The 23650-nt window shown below is 43.7% G+C and overlaps 6 non-coding genes across 6 annotated transcripts; 1 reads left to right on the top strand and 5 right to left on the bottom strand.

Moving 5' to 3' along the window:
* Nucleotides 1-9947: 9947 nt before the first annotated feature.
* Trnas-cga lies at nt 9948-10022 on the bottom strand. The gene has a single exon. It is a non-coding gene; the product is annotated as a tRNA-Ser (tRNA).
* A 1429-nt stretch (nt 10023-11451) lies between these two features.
* Trnas-cga lies at nt 11452-11526 on the bottom strand. The gene has a single exon. It is a non-coding gene; the product is annotated as a tRNA-Ser (tRNA).
* Nucleotides 11527-12054: 528 nt separating this feature from the next.
* Trnar-gcg lies at nt 12055-12129 on the bottom strand. The gene has a single exon. It is a non-coding gene; the product is annotated as a tRNA-Arg (tRNA).
* A 1128-nt stretch (nt 12130-13257) lies between these two features.
* On the bottom strand, nt 13258-13332 carry Trnas-cga. The gene has a single exon. It is a non-coding gene; the product is annotated as a tRNA-Ser (tRNA).
* A 528-nt stretch (nt 13333-13860) lies between these two features.
* On the bottom strand, nt 13861-13935 carry Trnar-gcg. Its single transcript has one exon. It is a non-coding gene; the product is annotated as a tRNA-Arg (tRNA).
* Nucleotides 13936-15514: 1579 nt separating this feature from the next.
* On the top strand, nt 15515-15589 carry Trnas-cga. Its single transcript has one exon. It is a non-coding gene; the product is annotated as a tRNA-Ser (tRNA).
* Nucleotides 15590-23650: the final 8061 nt, after the last annotated feature.

Raw genomic sequence — 23650 nt, forward strand, 5'->3', positions numbered from 1 at the left:
GAGAATCTATTTGTCTGTGATGGTTCGGAATCTAAGTCACGTACTCTCTGTAAATTACCTAAATTATACTGGCTGTGTGAGTGTGACAAATGTTCGGAGTGTGCCGCATGCTGTGACGTGTTATTGACTGAAACATTTTTCATTTCTGTCACTTCTTGCTGTAAAGTTGACAATTTTCTACGTAATGTATTATTGGACGAATCTACCTCACTGATCGTCTGTTGTAAATTTTGGAATTCAGGCGTTTGATTAATCGAAATCGGTGAAGCATCGTCTGATTTGGTGTCATTATTACTTTCGATAACGTCAATACGACTGGCCAATTCATCATATTTTTCAGTCAGTATTTTTACCTGATCATCTTTTTTAGTGTCACAAGCATTAATTTGTTTTCGTATTTTACGTGTGGTTTCGTTCAATTTTTTAATGTCCTGTATTAGTTCTAATTGTTCGAGTCTGTCGGTCACTGTCTGAAAGTCTACTGTGTGTGTATCTGTTTTTGATTTAAGATCGGAAATTTCATCACGCAATTCGGTGTTCAACTGTTTGATATTATTAATTTCGTCTGGTACTGTAGCAATATTGTTGTCTACGTATGTTTTTGCTTTCGTAAACAATGTACGTTTATCTTCCTGTCTCTGTGGAGTAATTGTTTCCATGACTTGTCGTTTTACTTTATTTTGTTCCTGTATGAATTTACGGTAACGCGTTTCACTGTTTTGTAGGTGGTGATTAAAACGTTCATAAATTTGACCGTTCTGTTGGTCAAATTTCGCGTCTACTTTTGCATCCAGTGTGCGTGAAAGTTCTGCTGACATTAATTTAAACTCGTCGCGTAACTGTGTTGCTTTTTCAGAACATTGTTTACCGACTGCACTAATTTCGTCTCTAAGTGATTCTGTTGCAGCTGTTTGCGTATTCCTTAATTCTTGAGCAACAGATCTAATTTCTTCACTACTTTTCCTTGCACAAGCCTTAATTTCCTCACGTAATTGTTCTTTAGTATAATGATATTGCGCGGCAACGACTGGAATCTGTTCACAAAGCTGTTTATTCTGTTCACTAAGTTGTTTGTTCTGTTCACTAAGTTGTTTGAAATTTTCATTAAGGTTGTCTTGTTTTTCATTCAACTGTTTGTAATTGTTGTCTAGTTTTTCATTAAGTTGTTTGTGATTGTTGTCTTGTCTTTCATTCTGTTGTTTGGAATTTTCATTAAGTAGTTTGTGATTGTTGTCAAATTCTTTCTTAAACTGTAGCAATACTACCATAATTTGATCCAGGCTAAAATTAGCGACTCTATTTTCTATGCTGTGTGTTGGTATATCTGCATTTGTCACGTTTTCTGTAACCATTTGGTCATTCTGTAATTCACAAAAAGGTTTGCCCATCGGATGTGCACTATTGGTCGCTAAATCGGAATCAAATAAATTTGACGTACTTTGAGTACATTGTTCATTTTCGTTAGAAAAATTTATCTGTTCATTACATAAATTTTGCAAACCGGGTATGTGAAGCTGGGCAGCGTTCATTGTAACAGAACGAGACGCGTCATCAATTGTCGTTAAATTAATAGACGACACGATTGAATTTGTTTGCTCATCACTAGGATCAAAATCAATATTAGTGGTCGGTACGCATTGATTGTCTACAATTAGGGGATTATCATCATTACACTGAGTGTCGCAAGTACAATCGGTCAAATTATTCGAGTCGCCTATTTCACTCATTACACATCGCGATGTACTGTTAACAGTTTTTCGCGGCATTTTTCACAAATCAAAATTAAGCACAAATGAAACAAATACAAAGCAAAAAAAATGGAACAAACAATTACAACAAAGAGCAATAAATTACCGATGATCTGTGAAAGAAAGAGTGACAAATTACTAAATGCATTGCGCCAGATGCAAACTACGTTTAAGTAAATAAGAGCAGATCTATGACTACTTATCAGAAGATTCACAAAGAAATACGATCCTGGCCGGATGTCACCAAGAGTAACCTCCCCACAAAAATATTTAAAATAAATATGAACTAAGTGTAACCTCCCCACAAAAATATTAATTAAATGAACCATGTGTAACCTCCCCACGAAAAATTAATTAAATGAATTTTTAAATATTGTAACCTCTGAACTAAATTAGGTTCCCATTTATAATCTCTGTGCAGAAATGCATTCACATTTAATGTACCCACAAAATTCTTTTCTCATTTAATGTTAAGTTCGAAACAGAAAAATTCCTAAACCCAAAAATAATAATAAAAATTCAGTAACCTGGTAAATTTTGGGACGACAGCATCGCTGCGTCCTGGCCCTGTGCTCTGAATAAAAAAAAAAAAAAAATCTTACCTCAATAAAAACTGCGAATATATCTGCTCTTACCTAAACGATTTTCGGCACAGCCCCCTGCAATGCTGGCCTATGCTTTGTGATTCGTGAAAGGAATAATTAACCATTGGATATATTCTTTAAATTGAAATGAATGCGTTTTTTAAAAAAATACTTTATATTATAAAAATAATTATTGGGGCATTTTTTAAAAAAATTGGCATGACAATTCACATACATTACTAGATATGCGCAAGGCTGCTTCTTTACCTTAAACAATAATACTCATCCTCCAGAGTCCCGACCAGAGCAGACTACACACACGCGCAGACACGCGCAGACTACTTAAGACTACTGCCGACTAGCGACAAGCAACAACTAACTACATACTGCTCTCTGGTCAGAGACTCTCCTATGCCTTGCCTATTGCAGGCAGCGCATATAGCGCATACCTCTTACAATTTCTTTACATCTTAACGTTCATAGGTGATTTCCCTTCCTACACATCTACAACACGTGGTCGAAATGCAAAGTATCACTGTCGTTGTTGCTTTTATTACGTACTGTGTTGTTGTGCGAATACACCCTTATTACTTAATATGGTCAGTTGGATTACACAGATTTTATCGCAACCAAACAAAACTATTACAATACTTTGCACGTCGTGAGGCGCTGCGCTAGTAGGAAGTGGACTCGCATTTGGGAGAACGACGGTTAAAATTCCCGTCCGCCCACCCATGTCAATGTCTTTATTAATTTGAGTAAATTACTCAAGCTAGCTGGCAAAAAAGGCGTGGCCGATTTCCCTTCTTATCCTTTCTCAGTCTGAGCTTGGGTTCTATCTCTAATGACCTCGATGTGGACCGGTTCTGAAACGTAGTCTTCCATCGATTTTCAAATCTTTGCTAGTAGTTGAAGAAGCATAATGGAACAATAATTATCTTTCCTACGTAAAGCATAGTAATTAGATAATATTCAGCTAAGGATATTTCGGAAACCAAGGGACTTCACCCAAGAATGCAACTTTCCTTATATTTTGCCAATGTAAACCGAATTTTAGAATCATATGTATCATTTAAAGATGTAGCAAAATCCAAGTTTTGAAGTCCTGAACTTCATTTGTTTCTGATTTTCTTATTATTAAAATGATTTTAAAAGTAATTTTGGAAAACAACTTTTACTACTCAGACCTCAATTTTAACATTCCGAACTTTTTAGGTACATTTACAAGACGTTATTCAACAGTTCTAAGCATTCATTTTATGATAAATGTTATTAATTTACTTTCAGTACATTTTTCAAGTTTCAGACTTAAATTTTCATTAATTATCGATACATAAATGTGATAATAAAACAGGCACACTACATCGATAAGACTAATGCCTAAAAGAATCCAAATATCTTAAGGATATTTCCTGCAAAAAATTTATTGAGGATGATTAATATTTGGGATAAAAAGTTGGCACCTAACTTAGGAAAACAAACTTACGAGAAAATGAATTTTAAAGCTTTTTTTAAAAAATGAATGCCGTTGCGAGAGATATATCACTTAAATTAACCAGAATCACAGTTTTCTCTTCCTTCTGCCGTAAGGTTTCTTCTTCTTATAGTTTCAATACCAGAGTGTCCTTTATCTTGAATTTTTCCTTCTCCAGAGATCATCTTGTGGACTGCCTGATCCACCGTTGATCTCTAGATTAGTAGATCTTCTTCTAAGAGGATGATAAAAGAGTGGTAGGACTCTTGCTTTCTTAAGTCGTCAAACAGCCCACAATGAACTGAGAAACAGCTTCTACAAGACTCAAAAGTATCTCTTTCCTTACGCTCGAGCGAGGTGGCGCATTGATTAGTGAGTGCACTGGACTCGCATTCGGGAGGACGCCGGTTCAAACCCGCGCCCGACCATCCCGATTTAACTTGTCTGTGATTTCCCGAAATCGCTCTAGACAAATGCCGGAATGTTTCCTTTGGAAGAGCACGGCCGCTTTCCTTCCCCATCCGTAACACAATTCGAGTCTCTAATAATCTCAATTTAGACGGGACGTTGAACCCTCTTCCTTCCTTCCCTTTTTTCTTAAGGACACTTGGAGCAAGTGACACTACGCAGATTTTCATTTTTGTGTCTTTCCGTCACTGTATCTTTCTGTTAGCGCAATTGATGCAAGTCCCTGATAGACAGGTTATACCCGATGGCTTTGACAACTGACAGTGTGGTACGGCCCCTTGTACGGTTCACATTTCAAATATTTGTAATTTAAATACGTCAAATCGTTTTGGGATCTAAGGGTAAACACTCAAAAGACCTGTCACAGCCGTTACAGTTTCTTTGAAAAAAGTTGAAGTTTTAGGTTGGAGTCTCCCTTTAAAAGACGTCTTTTGTCTGTAAAAAGCGACAATGAGCAGTTTTAAAAATTGCGTGGCTCTAAACCCTAGCCACAAAAAGTTATCAGAAAAGATTTGTCATTTCATTACCGAGATCGTGACATCGATACTGGGCATTTAAGGTAGTGTGGTCCTAATGGAAACAAAGCTTGCGTTACTGAACCAACTTCATCACCTTCCCTTACTGTATGACAGTTCCACCTTCTGGAACTCACTAAATGACAGTCGAAATCGTTACGGAACCCAGAACACACATCACTGTTGAAAGAGGAGAGTTTCGATTGTGCACTCTCGCCATCGTTCTCAATATGCACACGCGTCCCGTCCTAAGAAGAATAGACTAGTCGGACTACATTTCATGTTCTCACTGGCACATTTTTGGATACACAGAGTTTTCAAGACAATTGATAGTGGAGACTCTACTACGAACAATTTCTGTGAGGAACCTGCAGGGACTTTCATGCAAATGGTCATCTCATTACAGCAATAGATCTCTTTTATCCTCCCTCCTCTGTCTTTAGCGATGATTAAGGTCATCTTTCGAAGTTTTCCTTATAGTTTTTCATATTCATACGATACTTGGCACATTAGTTCTTTAAATGCGAAAATTGTAGGTGAGGCTTTACCGCGACTGTTATTGGTATCGAATGGAACAACAAGTTCACTGTTACCATCTCCGTTTACAAAGATGTATTACGACAGAGAAGTGAATCTGTCACCACTGGACACAGTGCCACAGATTACCCCGAAGTCGTAAAACAGCACAAGCATGCCACTTTAATACAAGCAAATTCACCTGTTAATGGAACTTTAAACATCTGAAACGCGATTGGAAAATAAATTAAACAGTGACTTGTAACAGTAAACTTATTGTTTCATTCAGCAATAATTCTTAATATCCATAATACGTTCTAGATTATTTTCACAGTTACATCAACTAAGCTGTCTCATAAGACTTGCCCTTTTTTAATTTCTATGAGATTCTTCGTAGCGGAAGATCATTACAACTCCCCAACGGTACAGAAGTACGGCTTACATAATTTCACAGTACAAGAGAAACACTTAGAACAGCATCAGTGCGTTAGTGTTACATCAGAAATGAATCTATGGAAATGCTGTGTTAGGGTCTGTGACTTCATATCGTTTTGTCAGATATATCGATAACACTGAAGAGAATCTTCATCCTTTCATAAAAATATAGTACTTACTTAGATCGAAAATCTCCGAACAACCATATTTTAGTCAGTATATCAGCAGTAAAGGAATCGAGACTTGTGTCAGGTATTCAGTCACATAATAAGTCGCTTGCTTTCTGTACTATTACCACGTAGTCGAGGTCTCTAACGAAGGTGGCGAGGTTTGAATTACGAAGGAAGAATACATTTTCATTACAGTTTTTTATCATGTGGGGCAAGGGCATGCATCGCTTCTGACGATTCGTCCGTCGAATGAGAGCATTTGCTTTGATGCCCCGCTGCTGCTGGCGCCGGGTTCACACTTTTCACTTTGTTTATCAACAAAAACGAAAATAATTTTAAAATCTTATTAGTTACAAAGGTATCGCATGGCTGTCCGTCAGTACGGATACAAAAGGCATGATTTTCGAAGCTGACTAATTCGGTCAGTTTATACGTAAGAATCTAGAAAAAAAATTCAACTTCTCACCATAAAATTCCACTAATTCGACACCACGCATTTACTCTCGGATAAATATCTGTTCGCAATAGCTGAAAACTCATTTTTGTGTCGTGTAAGTGCCTACTCGGCTAGACATCAATTCACGATAGTTCAGAAATTATTTTCGTATTATGTAGGTACCAAACTGATCCAGACTGAGGTTATGGTGACTTTTTGTGGAAGCACAGGGGCAATTTGACATGAGTTTCAATAATGAATAGAAAAAGATAACTGTAGCAAGTACATGTATGTATGTAGAACAGGGGCAAAGTTAATCTGCAGACGTGAACCTCTGTCAACAGTGTAAATTTCCACCAGATCCTCGAACATTTCGATAAAAGGAAGGAAGGAAGAGTAGTGTTTCATGTAATGAATAAAATGCATACAACACTGGTTAATATTATGCAATATTTATTGTTTTAGAAACCAGTTTTCGGCTACTATGGCATCATCAAATACAAATACAAATATGGTTGACCGTGAAATTTTTATGGGATCAAAGATTTTAAAAACAGTGCAACTGCAGAATATCTCATTTTGTTTCCAAAGATGACACATGTTAATGTCTGACTAAAACGTGAAGGACCATAAGATTTCACACACATTTGAACATTCTTTTTTTTCTAAGAGGAAAAATAAGTGTAGAATATACAGTTAAATTTGGTGACATGTCCTAAGGTGGTGACTGAAGAAGTTTATGTTGTGCTTCAGAGGTCCACTATTACAAACAAGTGCAATATAATAACTGAGACTAAACATGTAAATAAAACAGCCTTAATTATACAAATTAATACTTTTAACAGTGCAAGTGAAAGTACAGTAACTGAAATAAAGGAAAAATGAGCGATGTGAGTGGTAGGGGTAATTTACAATGTGGTTTGGATGGCATTATTAGTAGTATCTACAGTTAGATGTGGCGAATATGGGAACAGTGTCATCTGCTCATTCAGTACTAAGCTTGGGAAACAGGACATATTACGTTTATTAATTTCTATTATTTAAAGGTAGTTAATCCTCCTTCCTTTGTGGATACTATGTAAGAGTTCATGTTGCACGTTGCTACTGTGCCTTTCTTTAAAAGCATAGTCTCCTTTTCAAAGTCTCCAGCTTCAATGAGGCTGAAAACAAGCCTATACAAAATTTGCCACGATTACAAGTGATTTTATACATATCTGTATTTTCCAAAGCTCGAGTGCTGTCATCACCATTGGGAAAAAGTGCCCAACAGTGTTGCTGAGATAAAATGATGTTTTACTGTTCCTGGATTTAAGCTTTACGGCCACGTTCACACGGATTTTCCCTAAATATGGAATCGTGCACAATTTATTAAGGTCTGGAGGTGGTGGTTGGAGCACCGGGTAAATAAGAGTGGACACCTCCGTTACAAAAACCACCAATGCAGATATATGGCCATCGTTTCATGCTACTCTTTTGATTGTGTGTATAGAACTATTTTCTGAGCTTTAAAACCGAAATGCATAAACACAAGAGCTGTGTTGTGCGACCGAATCGCTTAGAGCTGAGATCAAGTAAAGAAATCGTATCTACATGAATGTAAAAGGAAAAAGACGTACCATCACTTATGAATATGCCGATGGCAGCAGTTGATGGAATCTCGCCAACTAGATGCAGGACGCAGACGCGTTACGTGTTGTCTAGCAGACAGTGGGCCCCCACTCTGCGGAAAGAGAATATTTGGAAAACCGCAAAGAGCGTATCAAGGAGACTGCGCACAACATTGTTATGCAGTTCGCATTGTACCAGCGCATCTATCATACGAGTAGCTTCGTCCGACGCGCCTGATGTAGAATCTGGAAAACATCCAAAGCACTGTGCCAACTTTTGTAGAAGTCCTTATCGGCATACACCAGTCTGTCAGTGAAATGTTCCAGGAAGGAAACACGAAATGTGAACCGACGGAATCAGTAAATCCTTTGGTTTTGGCCTATTGTCTTTGGAAAATGAGTATGTTACCAGTCTTACAGTTTACTGCTATATGCGCCCGCGTTTGCACAGTCTCAGCTTTGAAGTCGTGTTGCACTTATCTGTTAGGTTGTCGTCTGTTTCGTTTTTCATCAGGAGTAATCCAGTGAACTTTTTCTTTAATCTATCCTTTGTCCATCATCTGGCTTTAAATCCTGTCCATTTCTATTTCATTTTGCTGGTTCTCACTATGACATAACTCTGCAAGTGTACGTACTTTCTCCTGCACATTTGTGAGCCTTTCTTTCCTTTCGTTAATTACAAGACACATTCTATATTTTTTGATGATGTTTCGAAGCTCGATGTCCGATGCCCAGGTGCCGCAGATTAAAGCTATCCGTACGATTTGGTTCTACAATTGTCATTCTAGACATTGGAAATATCCTGTTCGGCACTGATTCCAATTTTAGAAAGGAACTGCTAGCCATTTCTTTACTCTCTTCTCGTTTGTTTAAATGTGTTTTGGCTCATTGTCTTTAATTTTCTAAATTACATGGACTTGTTCACTGGTACAGTAAATTTTACATTAATCTATTTTGTCATGCCATCAAGGTACGGATTTCTTAATACTTGTTACATGCATTTCTGTAAGTAAGATAGCGGTAGGCGTAAATTGATTAAAATAATGAAATTAACTGCATGATGATGAAACTTCCTGGCAGATTAAAACTGTGTGCCCGACCGAGACTCGAACTCGGGACCTTTGCCTTTCGCGGGCAAGTGCTCTACCAACTGAGCTACCGAAGCACGACTCACGCCCGGTACTCACAGCTTTACTTCTGCCAGTACCTCGTCTCCTACCTTCCAAACTTTACAGAAGCTCTCCTGCGAACCTTGCAGAACTAGCACTCCTGAAATAAAGGATATTGCGGAGATATGGCTTAGCCACAGCCTTGGGGATGTTTCCAGAATGAGATTTTCACTCTGCAGCGGAGTGTGCGCTGATATGAAACTTCCTGGCAGATTAAAACTGTGTGCCCGACCGAGACTCGAACTCGGGACCTTTGCCTTTCGCGGGCAAGTGCTCTACCAACTGAGCTACCGAAGCACGACTCACGCCCGGTACTCACAGCTTTACTTCTGCCAGTACCTCGTCTCCTACCTTCCAAACTTTACAGAAGCTCTCCTGCGAACCTTGCAGAACTAGCACTCCTGAAATAAAGGATATTGCGGAGATATGGCTTAGCCACAGCCTTGGGGATGTTTCCAGAATGAGATTTTCACTCTGCAGCGGAGTGTGCGCTGATATGAAACTTCCTGGCAGATTAAAACTGTGTGCCCGACCGAGACTCGAACTCGGGACCTTTGCCTTTCGCGGGCAAGTGCTCTACCAACTGAGCTACCGAAGCACGACTCACGCCCGGTACTCACAGCTTTACTTCTGCCAGTACCTCGTCTCCTACCTTCCAAACTTTACAGAAGCTCTCCTGCGAACCTTGCGGAGCTAGCACTCCTGAAATAAAGGATATTGCGGAGATATGGCGTAGCCACAGCCTTGGGGATGTTTCCAGAATGAGATTTTCACTCTGCAGCGGAGTGTGCGCTGATATGAAACTTCCTGGCAGATTAAAACTGTGTGCTCGACCGAGACTCGAACTCGGGACCTTTGCCTTTCGCGGGCAAGTGCTCTACCAACTGAGCTACCGAAGCACGACTCACGCCCGGTACTCACAGCTTTACTTCTGCCAGTACCTCGTCTCCTACCTTCCAAACTTTACAGAAGCTCTCCTGCGAACCTTGCAGAACTAGCACTCCTGAAATAAAGGATATTGCGGAGATATGGCTTAGCCACAGCCTTGGGGATGTTTCCAGAATGAGATTTTCACTCTGCAGCGGAGTGTGCGCTGATATGAAACTTCCTGGCAGATTAAAACTGTGTGCCCGACCGAGACTCGAACTCGGGACCTTTGCCATTCGCGGGCAAGTGCTCTACCAACTGAGCTACCGAAGCACGACTCACGCCCGGTACTCACAGCTTTACTTCTGCCAGTACCTCGTCTCCTACCTTCCAAACTTTAAAGAAGCTCTCCTGCGAACCTTGCAGAACTAGCACTCCTGAAATAAAGGATATTGCGGAGATATGGCTTAGCCACAGCCTTGGGGATGTTTCCAGAATGAGATTTTCACTCTGCAGCGGAGTGTGCGCTGATATGAAACTTCCTGGCAGATTAAAACTGTGTGCCCGACCGAGACTCGAACTCGGGACCTTTGCCTTTCGCGGGCAAGTGCTCTACCAACTGAGCTACCGAAGCACGACTCACGCCCAGTACTCACAGCTTTACTTCTGCCAGTACCTCGTCTCCTACCTTCCAAACTTTACAGAAGCTCTCCTGCGAACCTTGCAGAACTAGCACTCCTGAAATAAAGGATATTGCGGAGATATGGCTTAGCCACAGCCTTGGGGATGTTTCCAGAATGAGATTTTCACTCTGCAGCGGAGTGTGCGCTGATATGAAACTTCCTGGCAGATTAAAACTGTGTGCCCGACCGAGACTCGAACTCGAGACCTTTGCCTTTCGCGGGCAAGTGCTCTACCAACTGAGCTACCGAAGCACGACTCACGCCCGGTACTCACAGCTTTACTTCTGCCAGTACCTCGTCTCCTACCTTCCAAACTTTACAGAAGCTCTCCTGCGAACCTTGCAGAACTAGCACTCCTGAAATAAAGGATATTGCGGAGATATTGCTTAGCCACAGCCTTGGGGATGTTTCCAGAATGAGATTTTCACTCTGCAGCGGAGTGTGCGCTGATATGAAACTTCCTGGCAGATTAAAACTGTGTGCCCGACCGAGACTCGAACTCGGGACCTTTGCGTTTCGCGGGCAAGTGCTCTACCAACTGAGCTACCGAAGCACGACTCACGCCCGGTACTCACAGCTTTACTTCTGCCAGTACCTCGTCTCCTACCTTCCAAACTTTACAGAAGCTCTCCTGCGAACCTTGCAGAACTAGCACTCCTGAAATAAAGGATATTGCGGAGATATGGCTTAGCCACAGCCTTGGGGATGTTTCCAGAATGAGATTTTCACTCTGCAGCGGAGTGTGCGCTGATATGAAACTTCCTGGCAGATTAAAACTGTGTGTCCGACCGAGACTCGAACTCGGGACCTTTGCCTTTCGCGGGCAAGTGCTCTACCAACTGAGCTACCGAAGCACGACTCACGCCCGGTACTCACAGCTTTACTTCTGCCAGTACCTCGTCTCCTACCTTCCAAACTTTACAGAAGCTCTCCTGCGAACCTTGCAGAACTAGCACTCCTGAAATAAAGGATATTGCGGAGATATGGCTTAGCCACAGCCTTGGGGATGTTTCCAGAATGAGATTTTCACTCTGCAGCGGAGTGTGCGCTGATATGAAACTTCCTGGCAGATTAAAACTGTGTGCCCGACCGAGACTCGAACTCGGGACCTTTGCCTTTCGCGGGCAAGTGCTCTACCAACTGAGCTACCGAAGCACGACTCACGCCCGGTACTCACAGCTTTACTTCTGCCAGTACCTCGTCTCCTACCTTCCAAACTTTACAGAAGCTCTCCTGCGAACCTTGCAGAACTAGCACTCCTGAAATAAAGGATATTGCGGAGATATGGCTTAGCCACAGCCTTGGGGATGTTTCCAGAATGAGATTTTCACTCTGGAGCGGAGTGTGCGCTGATATGAAACTTCCTGGCAGATTAAAACTGTGTGCCCGACCGAGACTCGAACTCGGGACCCTTGCTTTTCGCGGGCAAGTGCTCTACCAACTGAGCTACCGAAGCACGACTCACGCCCGGTACTCACAGCTTTTCTTCTGCCAGTACCTCGTCTCCTACCTTCCAAACTTTACAGAAGCTCTCCTGCGAACCTTGCAGAACTAGCACTCCTGAAATAAAGGATATTGCGGAGATATGGCTTAGCCACAGCCTTGGGGATGTTTCCAGAATGAGATTTTCACTCTGCAGCGGAGTGTGCGCTGATATGAAACTTCCTGGCAGATTAAAACTGTGTGCCCGACCGAGACTCGAACTCGGGACCTTTGCCTTTCGCGGGCAAGTGCTCTACCAACTGAGCTACCGAAGCACGACTCACGCCCGGTACTCACAGCTTTACTTCTGCCAGTACCTCGTCTCCTACCTTCCAAACTTTACAGAAGCTCTCCTGCGAACCTTGCAGAACTAGCACTCCTGAAATAAAGGATATTGCGGAGATATGGCTTAGCCACAGCCTTGGGGATGTTTCCAGAATGAGATTTTCACTCTGCAGCGGAGTGTGCGCTGATATGAAATTTCCTGGCAGATTAAAACTGTGTGCCCGACCGAGACTCGAACTCGGGACCTTTGCCTTTCGCGGGCAAGTGCTCTACCAACTGAGCTACCGAAGCACGACTCACGCCCGGTACTCACAGCTTTACTTCTGCCAGTACCTCGTCTCCTACCTTCCAAACTTTACAGAAGCTCTCCTGCGAACCTTGCAGAACTAGCACTCCTGAAATAAAGGATATTGCGGAGATATGGCTTAGCCACAGCCTTGGGGATGTTTCCAGAATGAGATTTTCACTCTGGAGCGGAGTGTGCGCTGATATGAAACTTCCTGGCAGATTAAAACTGTGTGCCCGACCGAGACTCGAACTCGGGACCTTTGCGTTTCGCGGGCAAGTGCTCTACCAACTGAGCTACCGAAGCACGACTCACGCCCGGTACTCACAGCTTTTCTTCTGCCAGTACCTCGTCTCCTACCTTCCAAACTTTACAGAAGCTCTCCTGCGAACCTTGCAGAACTAGCACTCCTGAAATAAAGGATATTGCGGAGATATGGCTTAGCCACAGCCTTGGGGATGTTTCCAGAATGAGATTTTCACTCTGCAGCGGAGTGTGCGCTGATATGAAACTTCCTGGCAGATTAAAACTGTGTGTCCGACCGAGACTCGAACTCGGGACCTTTGCCTTTCGCGGGCAAGTGCTCTACCAACTGAGCTACCGAAGCACGACTCACGCCCGGTACTCACAGCTTTACTTCTGCCAGTACCTCGTCTCCTACCTTCCAAACTTTACAGAAGCTCTCCTGCGAACCTTGCAGAACTAGCACTCCTGAAATAAAGGATATTGCGGAGATATGGCTTAGCCACAGCCTTGGGGATGTTTCCAGAATGAGATTTTCACTCTGCAGCGGAGTGTGCGCTGATATGAAACTTCCTGGCAGATTAAAACTGTGTGCCCGACCGAGACTCGAACTCGGGACCTTTGCCTTTCGCGGGCAAGTGCTCTACCAACTGAGCTACCGAAGCACGACTCACGCCCGGTACTCACAGCTTTACTTCTGCCAGTACCTCGTCTCCTACCTTCCAAACTTTACAGAAGCTCTCCTGCGAACCTTGCAGAACTAGCACTCCTGAAATAAAGGATATTGCGGAGATATGGCTTAGCCACAGCCTTGGGGATGTTTCCAGAATGAGATTTTCACTCTGGAGCGGAGTGTGCGCTGATATGAAACTTCCTGGCAGATTAAAACTGTGTGCCCGACCGAGACTCGAACTCGGGACCCTTGCTTTTCGCGGGCAAGTGCTCTACCAACTGAGCTACCGAAGCACGACTCACGCCCGGTACTCACAGCTTTTCTTCTGCCAGTACCTCGTCTCCTACCTTCCAAACTTTACAGAAGCTCTCCTGCGAACCTTGCAGAACTAGCACTCCTGAAATAAAGGATATTGCGGAGATATGGCTTAGCCACAGCCTTGGGGATGTTTCCAGAATGAGATTTTCACTCTGCAGCGGAGTGTGCGCTGATATGAAACTTCCTGGCAGATTAAAACTGTGTGCCCGACCGAGACTCGAACTCGGGACCTTTGCCTTTCGCGGGCAAGTGCTCTACCAACTGAGCTACCGAAGCACGACTCACGCCCGGTACTCACAGCTTTACTTCTGCCAGTACCTCGTCTCCTACCTTCCAAACTTTACAGAAGCTCTCCTGCGAACCTTGCAGAACTAGCACTCCTGAAATAAAGGATATTGCGGAGATATGGCTTAGCCACAGCCTTGGGGATGTTTCCAGAATGAGATTTTCACTCTGCAGCGGAGTGTGCGCTGATATGAAATTTCCTGGCAGATTAAAACTGTGTGCCCGACCGAGACTCGAACTCGGGACCTTTGCCTTTCGCGGGCAAGTGCTCTACCAACTGAGCTACCGAAGCACGACTCACGCCCGGTACTCACAGCTTTACTTCTGCCAGTACCTCGTCTCCTACCTTCCAAACTTTACAGAAGCTCTCCTGCGAACCTTGCAGAACTAGCACTCCTGAAATAAAGGATATTGCGGAGATATGGCTTAGCCACAGCCTTGGGGATGTTTCCAGAATGAGATTTTCACTCTGGAGCGGAGTGTGCGCTGATATGAAACTTCCTGGCAGATTAAAACTGTGTGCCCGACCGAGACTCGAACTCGGGACCTTTGCGTTTCGCGGGCAAGTGCTCTACCAACTGAGCTACCGAAGCACGACTCACGCCCGGTACTCACAGCTTTTCTTCTGCCAGTACCTCGTCTCCTACCTTCCAAACTTTACAGAAGCTCTCCTGCGAACCTTGCAGAACTAGCACTCCTGAAATAAAGGATATTGCGGAGATATGGCTTAGCCACAGCCTTGGGGATGTTTCCAGAATGAGATTTTCACTCTGCAGCGGAGTGTGCGCTGATATGAAACTTCCTGGCAGATTAAAACTGTGTGCCCGACCGAGACTCGAACTCGGGACCTTTGCCTTTCGCGGGCAAGTGCTAGTTCTGCAAGGTTCGCAGGAGAGCTTCTGTAAAGTTTGGAAGGTAGGAGACGAGGTACTGGCAGAAGTAAAGCTGTGAGTACCGGGCGTGAGTCGTGCTTCGGTAGCTCAGTTGGTAGAGCACTTGCCCGCGAAAGGCAAAGGTCCCGAGTTCGAGTCTCGGTCGGGCACACAGTTTTAATCTGCCAGGAAGTTTCATATCAGCGCACACTCCGCTGCAGAGTGAAAATCTCATTCTGGAAACATCCCCAAGGCTGTGGCTAAGCCATATCTCCGCAATATCCTTTATTTCAGGAGTGCTAGTTCTGCAAGGTTCGCAGGAGAGCTTCTGTAAAGTTTGGAAGGTAGGAGACGAGGTACTGGCAGAAGTAAAGCTGTGAGTACCGGGCGTGAGTCGTGCTTCGGTAGCTCAGTTGGTAGAGCACTTGCCCGCGAAAGGCAAAGGTCCCGAGTTCGAGTCTCGGTCGGACACACAGTTTTAATCTGCCAGGAAGTTTCATATCAGCGCACACTCCGCTGCAGAGTGAAAATCTCATTCTGGAAACATCCCCAAGGCTGTGGCTAAGCCATATCTCCGCAATATCCTTTATTTCAGGAGTGCTAGTTCTGCAAGGTTCGCAGGAGAGCTTTTGTAAAGTTTGGAAGGTAGGAGACGAGGTACTGGCAGAAGTAAAGCTGTAAGTACCGGGCGTGAGTCGTGCTTCGGTAGCTCAGTTGGTAGAGCACTTGCCCGCGAAAGGCAAAGGTCCCGAGTTCGAGTCTCGGTCGGGCACACAGTTTTAATCTGCCAGGAAGTTTCATATCAGCGCACACTCCGCTGCAGAGTGAAAATCTCATTCTGGTAACTGCATGATATTAATTTTTCAAAGACATTGCGAAGGTTGCCACTTGTTTTAAATTAAAAAAATGCATAACACAGATCACTCGTCATCTTAGTTTCAATGGATCTAATTTTGACTGCTGTTCTGGGTTTTGATGCCTTAATGAAGTGTTTTCAGAAAAACTGAAACAGATAGTACAATGTCATCTACAAACCGGAAGCGGTCCACGTAAGACCTCTTACGTGTTGCCCTAACTCCTTCGCTATAAACTCATCATACTTTCCAGTTTCGTAATTTGAACATTTCGTCCGAGGCAGTGTAATAAAAGTTCTTCCCGCGATAGGATCAATTGTCTAAGTCCTTCATCAACTCTGAACCTGCTGAATTTTGGTTTAGACTGTTAACGTTCGCTCGGTAATTTGTTTTGATTTGCTTTTTACTTATCGCATTTTCGCAGCAACGATCTACTCCTAACGGAGTGAAAAGCTTATTTAAAATAAATAAAATGCCAGACAGACTGATAACTCTATACCATTCATAGAGGGTGATTCACGAAGATACACAAATATTTTAATGTGTTATTCTACAAGTATAACTAAAGAAAGAAGTTCATATAAACATAGGTCCGCAAATGTTTAGTTACGGCTAATAAAAGATTTTGCCTGAAATTTAGCAACTTCGCTAATATGAAACCATCACAAAATTGTACGAGGTTAAAGTAAAGCACAATTTCCATTTATTTTGTTGCTGCTGGGTGAATCTACTAAACATGTCACAGACGTGTATCTGCAGCAGTTTTCCAGAACATTCAGAAAAGTAAAAATTATTATACAAGTAAATTTGTTTACTTTCCATTAAGAATGTAGAAACGTTTTTGTCATTGTTGGCAACCGATAGTGAGTTTTTTCAGTCGTTTCCTAACTTTGAAATGAGTTTTTTGTATTGTTCAGTGAAAGAACATAATAACAACAGTGTATTTAAGTGAAACCACATAGTAACTGTTGTAGTTAGTAGATTATTTATGAAATAGGGATGGCTTTCAAATTTGCGACGGAGGAATACGCCGATATGGTGTTTATTTATGGCAAACGTGATGGTAACTCTACGGCTGCAGTTAAGGAATATCGCGTACGTCATCCAACTCGGAGGATTCCGAATGCACGGGCCATTAGTGGAGTTTTTCGAATGTTACGAGAGACAGTTTCACAATCATAATCATAGTCAGTACGAGCGCTCGATACGTGAAGACGATGATAAAGATATTACGGATGCTGTTCAACGGGTACCAGTACTCTCAACGATTAGGCATTTCACAGTCTAAGGTATGGCGTACACTGAAGTACAATACTCTGTGTCCTTACCATAAACAAAAATTGCATCATGTACATCCCTTCGCTTTAAGTTGCGCAACTGGTTAAAAATTAATCGGCAGTTGCACAAATACGTTATTTACTGATGAGGCACAATTTACTCGAGAGGGTATAAACAATTTACACAACGTGCACTTATGGTCTGAAGCAAATCCACATGCAACAGTGCAGTGCAATTTCCAGCAGCGATTTAGATAAGAGTGTGGAGTGGTATAATCAACTCACACTTTATTGGACCGTTCATTTTCCCAGGACGTCTAACTGGCGAGACGTACTTACAATACCTTCAAGAAGAAATGCCCCGATTGCTCGAAGATGTTCCACTTGGTACGCGATTGCTAATGTACACTCCTGGAAATTGAAATAAGAACACCGTGAATTCATTGTCCCAGGAAGGGGAAACTTTAAAGACACATTCCTGGGGTCAGATACATCACATGATCACACTGACAGAACCACAGGCACATAGACACAGGCAACAGAGCATGCACAATGTCGGCACTAGTACAGTGTACATCCACCTTTCGCAGCAATGCAGGCTGCTATTCTTCCATGGAGACGATCGTAGAGATGCTGGATGTAGTCCTGTGGAACGGTTTGCCATGCCATTTCCACCTGGCGCCTCAGTTGGACCAGCGTTCGTGCTGGACGTGCACACCGCGTGAGACGACGCTTCATCCAGTCCCAAACATGCTCAATGGGGGACAGATCCGGAGATCTTGCTGGCCAGGGTAGTTGACTTACACCTTCTAGAGAACGTTGGGTGGCACGGGATACATGCGGACGTGCATTGTCCTGTTGGAACAGCAAGTTCCCTTGCCGGTCTAGGAATGGTAGAACGATGGGTTCGATGACGGTTTGGATGCACCGTGCACTATTCAGTGTCCCCTCGAAGATCACCAGTGGTGTACGACCAGTGTAGGAGATTGCTCCCCACACCATGATGCCGGATGTTGGCCCTGTGTGCCTCGGTCGTATGCAGTCCTGATTGTGGCGCTCACCTGCATGGCGCCAAACACGCATACGACCATCATTGGCACCAAGGCAGAAGCGACTCTCATCGCTGAAGACGACACGTCTCCATCCGTCCCTCCATTCACGCCTGTCGCGACACCACTGGAGGCGGGCTGCACGATGTTGGGGCGTGAGCGGAAGACGGCCTAACGGTGTGCGGGACCGTAGCCCAGCTTCATGGAGACGGTTGCGAATGGTCCTCGCCGATACCCCAGGAGCAACAGTGTCCCTAATATGCTGGGAAGTGGCGGTGCGGTCCCCTACGGCACTGCGTAGGATCCTACGGTCTTGGCGTGCATCCGTGCGTCGCTGCGGTCCGGTCCCAGGTCGACGGGCACGTGCACCTTCCGCCGACCACTGGCGACAACATCGATGTACTGTGGAGACCTCACGCCCCACGTGTTGAGCAATTCGGCGGTACGTCCACCCGGCCTCCCGCATGCCCACTATACGCCCTCGCTCAAAGTCCGTCAACTGCACATACGGTTCACGTCCACGCTGTCGCGGCATGCTACCAGTGTTAAAGACTGCGATGGAGCTCCGTATGCCACGGCAAACTGGCTGACACTGACGGCGGCGGTGCACAAATGCTGTGCAGCTAGCGCCATTCGACGGCCAACACCGCGGTTCCTGGTGTGTCCGCTGTGCCGTGCGTGTGATCATTGCTTGTACAGCCCTCTCGCAGTGTCCGGAGCAAGTATGGTGGGTCTGACACACTGGTGTCAATGTGTTCTTTTTTCCATTTCCAGGAGTGTATTTTCAACATGACCGCGCGCCTCTACGTTTCACCAACGCCGTTACTACACATTTAAATGAACATTTTCCCCAGAAATGGATTAGTCGTGGTGTTACATGTCTGTGCCCACCCAGATGGCACGATTTAACACCGGTGGATTTTTGTTTATGGGGATGGATGAAAGACATAGTTTATGAGGACACAGTAAATACACATCAGGCATTACTTTCTAGCATTATGAATGCAATAGACGAAATTAAGAACAACCCCGTGAAATTGAAATGAGCAACAAAATCTCTTCATAGACTTGCAGCTAAATGCATTGAAGTCCATGGAGACATTCTTGAAAATTTATTGTGAATGTATTGTAAAATTGTATGTACACTGTACAACTTCCTCAGCACTGAGCTTTGTTTTTTCCTGTTTAACATGAGTTCATGTGTGCTATGGTATTAATAAAAGCGGATTATCTGACACATTCATAGAGTATCAGTTTACATTATTACCATCATTTCTCCAAAATTAAATTCTCTACAACCTCTGTTGAAAACTTTAAGCAGTTGTCTGGAATTTAAAAAAAAATTGTCCAAAGTACTCTACTGGCCATTAAACTGATACACCACGAAGATGACGTGCTACAGACGCGAAATTTAACCGACAGGAAGAAGATGCTGTGATATGCAAATGATTAGCTTTTCAGAGCATTCACACAAGGTTGGCGCCGGTGGCAACACCTACAACCTGCTGACATGAGGAAAGTTTCCAACCGATTTCTCAAACACAATCAGCAGTTGACCGCCGTCGCCTGCTGAAAGGTTGTTGTGATGCCTCGTGTAAGGAGGAGAAATGCGTACCATCACGTTTCCGACTTTGATAAAGGTCGGATTGTAGCCTATCGCGATTGCGGTTTATCGTATCGCGACATTGCTGGTCGCGTTGGTCGAGATCCAATGACTGTTAGCAGAATATGGAATCGGTGGGTTCAGGAGGGTAATACGGAACGCCGTGCTAGATCCCAACAACCTCGTATCATTAGCAGTCGAAATGACAGGCATCTTATCCGAATGGCTGTAACGGATCGTGCAGCCACGTCTCGATCCATGAGTCAACAGATGGGAACGTTTGCAAGACAACAACCATCTGCACGAACAGTTCAACGACGTTTGCAGCAGCATGCACTATCACCTCGGAAAACATGCCTGCGGTTACCCTTGACGCTGCATCACCTGCGATGGTGTACTCAACGACGAACCTGGGTGCACGAGTGGCAAAACGTCATTTTTTCAGATGAATCAAGGTTCTGTTTACAGCATCATGATGGTCGCATCCGTGTTTGGCGACCTCGCGGTGAACGCACATTGGAAGCATGTATTCGCCATCGAATCACCCGGCGTGATGGTATGGGGCAACATTGGTTACACGTCTCTGTCACCTCTTGTTCGCATTGACGGCACTTTGAACAGTGGCGTTACATTTCAGATGTGTTACGACCCGTGGCTCTACCCTTCATTCGACCCCTGCGAAACCCTACATTTCAGCAGGATAATGCACGACCGCATGTTGCAGGTCCTGCACGGGCCTTTCTGGATACAGAAAATGTTCAACTGCTGCGCTGGCCAGCACATTCTCCAGATCTCTCACCAATTGAAAACGTCTGGTCAATGGTGGCCGAGCAACTGGCTAGTCACAATACGCCTGTCACTACTCTTGATGAACTGTGGTATCGTGTTGAAGCTGCATGGGCAGCTGTACCCGTACACGCTATCTACGCTCTCTTTGACTCAATGCCCAGGCGTATCAAGTCCGTTATGACGGCCAGAGGTGGTTGTTCTGGGTACTGATTTCTCAGGATCTATGCACCCAAATAGCGTGAAAATGTAATCACATGTCAGTTATAGTATCATATATTTGTCCAATGAATACTCGTTTATCATCTGCATTTCTTCTTGGAGAAGCAATTTTGATGGCCAGTAGTGTAGTTAATAAATTAAAAATTTTCTGAAAATACTTATTAGCCGTAACTCAGTAATTAAACATTTGTGGACCTATGTTACCATGAACTTTAGTCTTTAGTTTTACTTGTAGGATAACATATTAAAATATTTGCATATCTTCGTGAATCATCCTGTATATCATCGTTTGGTTTCGTATGACTCATTGTAATACATTAACTTTTGAATCAAACTTGTTCATTTCCTTTTAAAATCTGTTTTTTCTTTCTTTCTTTCTTTCATTCTTAATCAGTAGAGAAATTTTTATAAAATTTTGTTGTGGTATTGTTCTGGTCTTCAGTTCGAAGACTGGTTTACTGCACCTCTTCCCTGCTACTCTATCGCGTGGAAACCTCCTCATCTCCAAATAACTGCTGCAACCAACATCATTTTCAACCTGTCTCTTGGCCACTCTCTACTATTTTACCTCCTCACCCCCCCCCCCTCCTCCATCACACACACACACATATACACACACACACACACAAACACACACACACACACACACACACACACACACACACACACACACACACATACTTCCTTACAATACTAGTTATCCCTTGATGTCTCAGTACGTGTCCTAACAACTGATCCCTTCTTTTAGTCAATTTATGCCACAAATTTCTCCTGATTTCTATTCAGTACTTCTTCATTCGTTACATGACCTACCCATCCAGTCTTCAGCATCCTTCTGTAGCACCACATTTCAAAAGGATCTCCTCACTGCTTGTCTGAACTGTTAAAATTTTGTTATCACCGACGAAAGATTAACGGGCTTGTAGTTGTTTCCGTTCCCTTTACTAATTTTCACATCAATTAAAACTGTTGCAATGGGTCTTGATTTTTTCGTAAAATCTTTATTAGCCAAGATCGCATATGGGAAATCTGATAACTAGTTTCGACCGTTACCGGGCATCTTCAAGTATGAAAGATATTGAAACGAATGTTTACGAGGCAAGAACTGCGTTCGACATTAACGGTATGTATAATAAATGGTAACAAAATATTTGAACTGTACATACCAAAATATACATAGCAGTGTGTAATATGAGAGGGCACTCTGGCAATTGGCTCTTAACAACGCAAGGGATTGTCAGCTGTAAAACACATGCATCATCTGTGAAACAAACGACGCAAAGAATGACACAGAAGCGCCGTACTGATGGTGAATGTATGTCATGTATGACAAGAAATAGCGTAAAAGTTACACGAGAAACATTACACTAGAAGCATACCTTCGAACTCATACATGAGTAAACCGCAAATACAGGGAAGCACTGTTGCTTGTTCAGAGTAACATGTATGATGGTGATGATGTTTGGTTTGCGGGGCGGTCAACTGCGCGGTCATTAGGGCCCATAGGAAGTCCCAATTATTACTCAGTCCAGTTTTTTTTCACAGTCAAATCTAGCCACTGTCACGAATGATGATGTGATGAAATGATGAGGATAACACAAACACCCAGTCCCTGGGCAGAGGAAATCCACAACCTGGCCGGGGATCGAACCCGGGACCTCATGATCCAGAGACAGCAACGCTAACTACTAGACCACGAGCGGCGGACAGAGTAACGTATATAGAAGCCATGCTCTTTCGTGACAGCGACAGTAAGAGTTTCCATGAGATGGTCGTATGCAAACTGACCGATGCCAAGTGCACAGGTTCGTAGGTGAAAAAAGAGCCAGCAGATAGCAGCACATTATGTTACAGTTTCAAGCAGCAATATACAGGGTGTTACAAAAAGGTACGGCCAAACCGTCAGGAAACATTCCTCACACACAAATAAAGAAAAGATGTTATGTGGACACGTGTCCGGAAACGCTTAATTTCCATGTTAGAGCTCATTTTAGTTTCGTCAGTATGTCCTGTACTTCCTCGATTCACCGCCAGTTGGCCCAATTGAAGGAAGGTAATGTTGACTTCGGTGCTTGTGTTGACAAGCGACTCATTGCTCTACAGTACTAGCATCAAGCACATCAGTACGTAGCATCAAAACGTTAGTGTTCATCACGAACATGGTTTTGCAGTCAGTGCAATGTTTACAAATGCAGAGTTGGCAGATGCCCATTTGATGTATGGATTAGCATGGGGCAATAGCCGTGGCGCGATACGTTTGTATCGAGACAGATTTGCAGAACGAAGGTGTCCCGACAAGAAGACGTTCGAAGCAATTGATCGGCGTCTTAGGGAGCACGGAACATTCCAGCCTATGACTCGCGACTGGGGAAGACCTAGAACGACGAGGAAACCTGCAATGGCCGAGGCAATTCTTCGTGCAGTTGACGATAACCCTAATGTCAGCGTCAGAGAAGTTGCTGCTGTACAAGGTAACGTTGGCCACGTCACTGTATGGAGAGTGCTACGGGAGAACTAGTTGTTTCCGTACCATGTACAGCGTGTGCAGGCACTATCAGCAGCTGATTGGCCTCCACGGGTAGACTTCTGCGAATGGTTCATCCAACAATGTGTCAATCCTCATTTCAGTGCAAATGTTCTCTTTACGGATGAGGCTTCATTCCAACGTGATCAAATTGTAAATTTTCACAATCAACATGTGTGGGCTGACGAGAATCCGCACGCAATTGGGCAATCACATGAT

This window comes from Schistocerca piceifrons, chromosome 3 (assembly GCF_021461385.2).
Source record: "Schistocerca piceifrons isolate TAMUIC-IGC-003096 chromosome 3, iqSchPice1.1, whole genome shotgun sequence".
NCBI lineage: Eukaryota > Metazoa > Arthropoda > Insecta > Orthoptera > Acrididae > Schistocerca > Schistocerca piceifrons.